Source organism: Fukomys damarensis, unplaced genomic scaffold, assembly GCF_012274545.1.
Source record: "Fukomys damarensis isolate Sample0158 unplaced genomic scaffold, DMR_v1.0_HiC HiC_scaffold_1, whole genome shotgun sequence".
Taxonomy (NCBI): domain Eukaryota; kingdom Metazoa; phylum Chordata; class Mammalia; order Rodentia; family Bathyergidae; genus Fukomys; species Fukomys damarensis.
Window position 1 is genome coordinate 55922678 of NW_022900913.1, and position 7649 is coordinate 55930326.

Genomic DNA, 7649 nt, shown 5'->3' on the forward strand with positions numbered 1-7649 from the left:
GTTTGATCCCTGGAAAAAAAAAAAAAAAAAAAAGATGAGTGGAGAACAGAGAAGAATGAACCAAGCTAGTTGATATTCTTATTAACACGCTGAATATAACCTGTAGTAACTGCAAATATGTGTGACTATAAGTTAATATTATAGTAATACAAACAGTATGCTTAATGGCGGTTTTGCTAAAAAAATTATTACCATACATTGAATATATATATTAATTTTTTTTGGTTTTTTTGGTGGGGGGAAGAGTCTCACTATGTAGCCTGGAGAAGCTTCCAGAGTGCTAGAATGAAAGGCAAACGTCATCTGGGATTTGTGTGTGGGGGGTCTTGCTGTGTTGTCAAAGGTAGTGCTGAACTCTTGGGCTAAAGTGGTCCTCCTGCTCAGCTTCCCAAGTAACTGAAACTACAGGCACACACCATGCATGGCTACATGTATATCTATTTTTTCAAAGCCATTTTTATAGGTTTGCAAATTCTGTGACAATGAGTAGATGGCAAAATTTTGTACCTAATTAACTCCTCCAGCTTGCTAGATGCTTATGTATTTATTTGTTCATTTGTACTGGGGATCCAACTCAGGACCTTGCGCTTGAAAGGCAGGCCCAGTGCCACGGAACAAAATCCCCGACTGCTAGACGCTATTTTTAAAATTCAAATATACCAGTCATCCAGGCACAGAGGTAGCAGTGCATTTGTAACTAGCATCATTATTTTCATTTCTAAATCACTCCATGAAAGTGCAGCCTTTGGAAAAATAGCAGTTCTTACTAGTACTGTGTTAATGGAAGGGGGTTTTTTGTTCTCCCAGATCCTTGCATTTCATGGTGAGCTGCTACCCGCAGAGGCTGAGCCCATGGACACACAACTATAACCACTGCTGGATTATACATATCTTCAGCCTGTTGCTCTGAGTTGTTCATTGGAACCCCCAGAAGATTAAGGAGCTCGAGGTTCCTGAGAGCATTATGAAGTCCAGCTGTCAGAAGCAGAATTCTTCAGAGAAAACCAGTCTGAATTCTGCTGGAATTGCCAAGGCTTCCCTGATGTCTATGGCTATGAAGACCCAGACTCAAAGTGGCTCTGAGGCATGGCTCTCTGTCTGCTTCACTGTCTGCTCTTGCTTGTCATGCTGTGGGGCGATTTGATGAAGATGCTCGGGATGAATTCTCCATAGCTCCTGGGGCAGCTTCTGAAGGCTGTCAGAAAGTATGCAATTAGGACTTTCACGGCCCTAGAAGTTAATGTTGTTGTGTGTCAGTGTTTGATGGAGACCAACCTCTTCCTCCCAGAACCTCTCTCCACTGGGAGCTTAGCCACTCTGCATGGCCTGTGAAAGGTAATTTCACTTGGAGATTAGTGACTCTGTTCTGCTTCCAACTGGCCAAGTGACCTCAGGTCTCTCACAGTGTCCTGGGGCCTCAGTTTCCTCATCTATAAAATATAAGTGAAGGAGTCAATAACTTCTGAATTCCAAGATGTTATGATATAAAATTCCTGCCAAGATAAATCTCTCAAGTGTATTTTCTTGTACTTCCCTGCAGCCTTCTTTCTACTTGTTCTGCACATGGAAAGAATCCGATGCCTCACCCTTCCACACCCTCTGCAGAACTTGAAAAATCCTGAATATTTCTTTTACAAAAGAGGTTGAGCTATATTTTCTATGTATTTGGTTCGTCTTTTCCAGAAAAGTCCCTACCTCCTCTTCCAATTGTAAGTAACCAGTGCATCAGAAAGATGGTTGATTCCCATCAGGGTTTTTGAGTCTGGTAACTAATTTGGTTATATCAGATATCTTTTTCACTGTGAATCAGCTAATACCAGTCTATCTATTCATCTCTGATTTGTACTATGGGAATTTTGAGTAGGATAGTTGTCATAGAAAAAAAAATGTGTTTGAAAAAAATGAGTTCGGAGAATTCCTTTGCCGATTTGGGACCTACACAATTTCAGTTGACAACCCTTAGGCAAAGTTACAAGCTTACTGTTATGGTTTGTGTCTAGATGTCTCCCCACAGCCTCATGCAGTTATAGGTGGAGCTTTTTCACAGGTAGTTGAATCTAGAGTGTGTGATGCTGAGATTAAGGGTGTGTGATTACTAAATTGGTCCACTGATTCTTTTGGCAGCTCCTTAATTCTGGTAGCCTAGATAGAGTATAAAAGGGGCAGAAAAAAAAAGTTGCTAAGGCCCTTTGTTTGCTTTGCTGCCTTCTGCCCACCATGAACTGTTTCTCTTCTGCAATGCCCCTCTGCTATGCCACCCTGCTTTGGTGCCAGCCAACTGTGGACTAAAACCTCTACAAATTGTGAGCCAAATAAACTTTTCATCCCTTGACTTTGGGTGTTGGGTATTTTGTCTCAGCAACAAGAAAAGTAACTAACACACTTACCTTCATATTTCTATAGATGCTGTTTATCATCAGAAAGTTATAGAGTTGGTTGGGGGTGGTTAAAAGCAGATCTTTTGTTTTAACCTCAAAGGGGAAGTAAAAGTCAACGATTTAAGACAGTCTGTACCATCTAGCATCTACCAAAAGTATTAATTTTGATAGCAATGTCAGCCTGAAGGTACCAAAGAGCACAATTATAGATGACAATTTCAATTTAATGAGAACATTTTTAGGCTGATATGTTTGAGTTTGATTCCCTTTTGAAAGATGTAGACAATGGCTGGATACTACATGTTGTTTAATTCTGGTGTGTAGTATTGTTGTTGCATGACTGGTACTAAGCCAATCTTAGTTATCTACCTGGGCCTGCAAGAAGAAAAGTACATTTAAACTGACTGACCATATGGCTCTTTGGGTGACAAGGCAGAGTATAAGGCAGGATCCATGGACCTCATAGGCTGATGTGAGGGCTGATGCCGAAGTGAGGAAGATCAACATGACGGCCTATTACGTTTTTCAGATGTGACTTGAAAAATCAATACGAGGTCTTACTCATACCCATTCATATCCAGACCTTTCTTCCTTTTGGATCCTTTAAATTTCTTACTTGGGCCATTTCTGATGAGAAGAGAAGTATCTGTTCAATATGAAGTTGAAAGTGTTTCTCTTTGTTTCAATATTGTGAATGTAAATTCTGCTCCGTTTTTACCCACAGAGGTTAGGTTTTATTTTCAGCTCCTTCAGGCAAGTCATTTATTCTCTTAGGACCTTTTTAATACATCTAAAGGAATGCGGAGTTTAGAATAGGTATATTTTTGCAGAACTGTCTACATAATTTGCAGGTCCAGGGCAAAATAAAATGGCAGGGCCTAAAGTTTAAAAATGATTAATATTTTCAAGATGAAAACAATGCCTTAACCCAAGTATGGGACCTTTCTGAGTAAAAGGCCATGCCCAAAAGTGTAAGCAACACACGCTGACCTTGATTGCCATGCCTTATCCAGCTCCAAACTTATCTGATATTATAGCCTTTCCTTTCATCTCCACATGCACAATCCTCATGCAAAAATCAAATACGAGGGCAAAAACAAAGTAAAAACTAAAAACTTGAGTTACAGTTTTTGCCTGCAATCCATCTCGCTTTTATTTTTCATGTCCCTGTGACCATAAGCTGTACCTCAGCCCTCCCTGACTTCCTTTTATTCTCCAAGATGGATTTTCTTCTTTCCTGCCTAAAACATCCAAATGACCTTTGCTTTGAGCTTTTTCTAAATCACCATATGTTAGATAATTGTGCCCAAAGGAGTTACTTCCAGAGTGGCCTAAACACAAAAGAAAAACACACAGCCATTTTTTTTTCTAGAGCAGTGCAAACATTTCCTTAAACCTAAGTGTCTCAAGAGGAAAACTGACAGAATAAACCTTTCACCCAGCAAGACCATTCTGTGTAGGACTTGTACTGAATCTTGCTTGTATTTTTACATCCCTAATTTATCTACTGTTTTGCCAATAAAAGCAGTCGTGTTCTTTGATTTAAGTTTTTTCTTTTTACAGTGGAAAAGTGGCCAGAGAAAATGACCCAGTTGAGTGTTTTATTAACAGAAAGAACTGATACGCCAGCAGCCATCCAAGTGCTTTGTCCCTTCTCTGTCATGCTACACCTAATATAAAATAGTACCAATCTGAGAAGTAGGACATTGCAATTAAATGTCATCAAATCAATGGTTTTTCAGAGGTCATATTTACCAAAAAGTGGAGATCCAAAAGAGAAATACATTGGTATAATTTAACAATTACAAAGCAACTACCAAAAAAATGGAGGATTTTTCTTAACCTGTCTTAGAGGAGAGTAAATTTAATTTGTTGCATGCATTTTTCTTCTAGGGCTAAATTACTGAAGTCTCACTCAAGAAAACAAACTTCCTGTGGAAAATGTCACCATATCTCAAGGCAATTGAAAACCCACATTCATTTCTGGAATTAAGTCCTAGAATTTTAAGAAACCATTATTTCAAATAGAGTCACGACTGACAACCCAACTTCAAAATTAACTTATTTTCAATTTTGACTCTGTAGGGTGTTCCGTTTATTGTCAAAACCAAATACATGGGCTGAGGATGTAGTTCAGTGGTAGAGCACTGGTCTAGCATGTGTGAAGCTCTAGGTTCAATCCCTAGTACCAGGAAAAAACCTGCACTTACTTCTGTAATCTTATAAAAACAAAGGCCATCTGTGTCTCAAATATTCAAGATTATGGATGCTTAGGTTTTTTTATTTTTGTACTGGGGGTTGAACACAGGGCCTCACACATGCTTGGCTGTACCACTGAGCTATATCCCAAGCCCATATATGTTCGGTTTTAAGGGACAGCTTAGGCAGAGAATGTTATAGATGCTAACCAACCACTCTCATGTTATGGCTCTTCCAAATATTTGAATATCTGTACCCTAGGCCTGCCATAATAAAGTATCTCACACTGAGTTGTGTCAAGTGATGGAAATGTATTCTTGCACAGTTCTAGGGGCTGCAGCTCGGAAGTGAAGTTCTTCTTAGTGGGGCTAGACTGTCTTCTGCCTTGTCTTTTCCTAGCTTTTGATGGTTGCCAGAAATTCCCCATCTCTGCCTGCCTTGTCACGAGGCCTTCTCCCTTGTCACTTCTCTTAGAAGGACATTGATCATCTTGGATGACTTAATCTTAACTAAGTACATCTGCAACAGACCTGTTTCTTTTTTGTTTGTTTGTTTGTTTGATACAGGGTCTCACTATGTAGTTGAGACTGACCTGGAACTCACTACATAGCCCAGCCTGGTCTCAAACTCACAGCCATCCTCTCGCCTTAGCCTCCCAAGTGCTGGAATTACAAGAGTGTGCCACCACGCCAGGCTAGACCTGTTTCTTAATAAGGTTACATGACGAGGTTTTGAGAAGGGCAGGATTGTGGGGGGTGCTATTCAACCTAGTATACTCCCCTAAACACATGGTAAGCTCTCCTATATTTAAATGAAATAAAATAAAACAACTTTATGAAGTATTCTAGGGAAGAAAAATTCAATGTATTCCCTAAGAATCTGTTCCCTTCAGGAATCCATCTCAGTGGTTCTCAAAGTGTAATCCAAAGACCACCCACCTCAATTCTACTTGGCGAGTAAGGGCTTTATTAAAAATATAGATTTTAGACTCTATACCAGATTTTCCAACACAGAACTGCTAAGTGTAGAGGCCAGGAACCTGCATTTTAATCAAGCTCCTGGTGGTTCTATACACACAAAAATTTGAGAACTACTGATCTATAGTGTCTAAAAAATCTGCTTTACATTCCCTATGGTGCTTCTTAAATTTATTCCTTATCCCCCTCCCCCTCTTTGCAGGTGAAATTGAGAACAGCTGGTCAACAAATTTTCTTATATTTGCACACCATTGTAAAGATATTCCTCATTCCTTTTCTCCCTCTAGACAAAATCATATAAATTTAAATAATACTAGTTCCTTAGTTTTGATGGTATGTATTGCCTAGTCATTAAATCATTTGCAGACTCTGGTCAAATTCTTTTCATCTCCAGAACCATATCTTTGGGTCATGGGATGAAATACTACCATTTCATACTTCAATTTAGAAAAATCTGAAGCCAAGAAAAGTCACACTAAAGTCATCTGTATTAGTTGGGATTTTCCAGAGAAACAGAATCAGTTAAGATGGAGACAGAAATCTCACCATTTATAACTGGAGACCCAGGAAAGCTGGTGGTATAAATTTTAGTCTCAGTTTGAGAGTCAGGGATGTTACTGGTATAGAGCCCAGTCCAAGGGCAGGACAAGACCCATGTCCCAGCTCAAACAAGCAGGAAGCAAAAGGGCAAAAGTCCTCCTTCTTCCACTTTCTGTTGCAGTCAGGACCGCATTAGGCTGAAATATGCCTGCCCATGTTGCAGATGGGATCTACTTTTTTTGAATACACTAATTCAAATATTAATTTTACCTAGATACATTCTTACAGACAAACTCAGAAATAATCTTTTATCTGGCTCCCCATGGTCCAATCAAGTTGACACACAGAATTAATCACAACATCATCATAATCAGGGTTACTTCTATCTGTGAAAAATGCATACATAATTAAATATTCCTAGCCTATTAGACAGTGTTTGCCTCTATTTCCTCCTACCTTCCTGTTGACCCTGTATGGAAAATGTTTTTAATGAAGAAACAAGCCTACCACATCTAGACTATGGTCTCAACCCTGTAGGGCAAGCAAAGGTATGAGACCAGGGAAAGGGGTGGCCACAGGATAGGAACAAAGCAACTTTTCATCTGAGCTAAAGCTTTTGAAAGTCTTGCGAACTTGTCATTTCCTCTTTGAGCGACTTAAAATGAAACTTAAAGTGAGATCTACAACCACCACTGATACTGCTAGAGTCAGAAAGCTTGGAAAAATCTAACACTGATACTTGATATTATTTCTCATGCTTTAATTTAGCTCTCCCTTGAAACAGAACTCTGCATTGATTGTTCACATATGCATTCATCACACATCAGCCAACATCCCTGTGGTGCTTACCATCCTGAAGTGGAAGTAGTCATTTAACACCGCAGTTGTGATATGTACTGTGAATGACAGAATTTCTGAATGAGAGCAATGAAATGGGAGTGTAAGAAAGTGGGAAGTGCTACTTAGATCCAGATCCACACTGATCAGTGAGGAGAAAAGACTCAAGGAAGCCTCTTTGTGAGTGAAGAGAGAAAAAAATGAGAAATAGGTCACCCAAGTTGATCATTCACACACTTCTCTAGTAGTGGAAAAAGTACTATTAACCATCTAGTAGTCATCCATATCTGGTGTGTCCTATTCTAGAGACAATTGGGAGATTTTATTGAGAGTCTTTTAGTCAGACTGGGAAAGTTAACAAGTTTTAGTGACTTATTAAAGCATTTATTGATAGGCAGAATTTTTAAATTATTATTAAGAATTGGTTTAGAAATTAAAGGGCACAGTAGCCCTTGAAAGCTTTATAATTTATTTAGGAAAGAAGACATTTGTATTGTTAAAGAGTGCTATAGGAATTCAAGTTAAGGATAAGGTTTCCTGTGAAGTTCAATTGATCAGAAGAACTACAAAAAAGATGATAGTCCAGAACTGAGTCCTGAAAGAAAAGGCAGGTACCATTGATGGAAAGAAAGAGGAGGGCTGGGGATGTAGCTCAGTGTCACTGCACCTGCCTGGCAAGCACAAGGTCCTGAGTTGGATCCCAATACCAAAAAAAAAA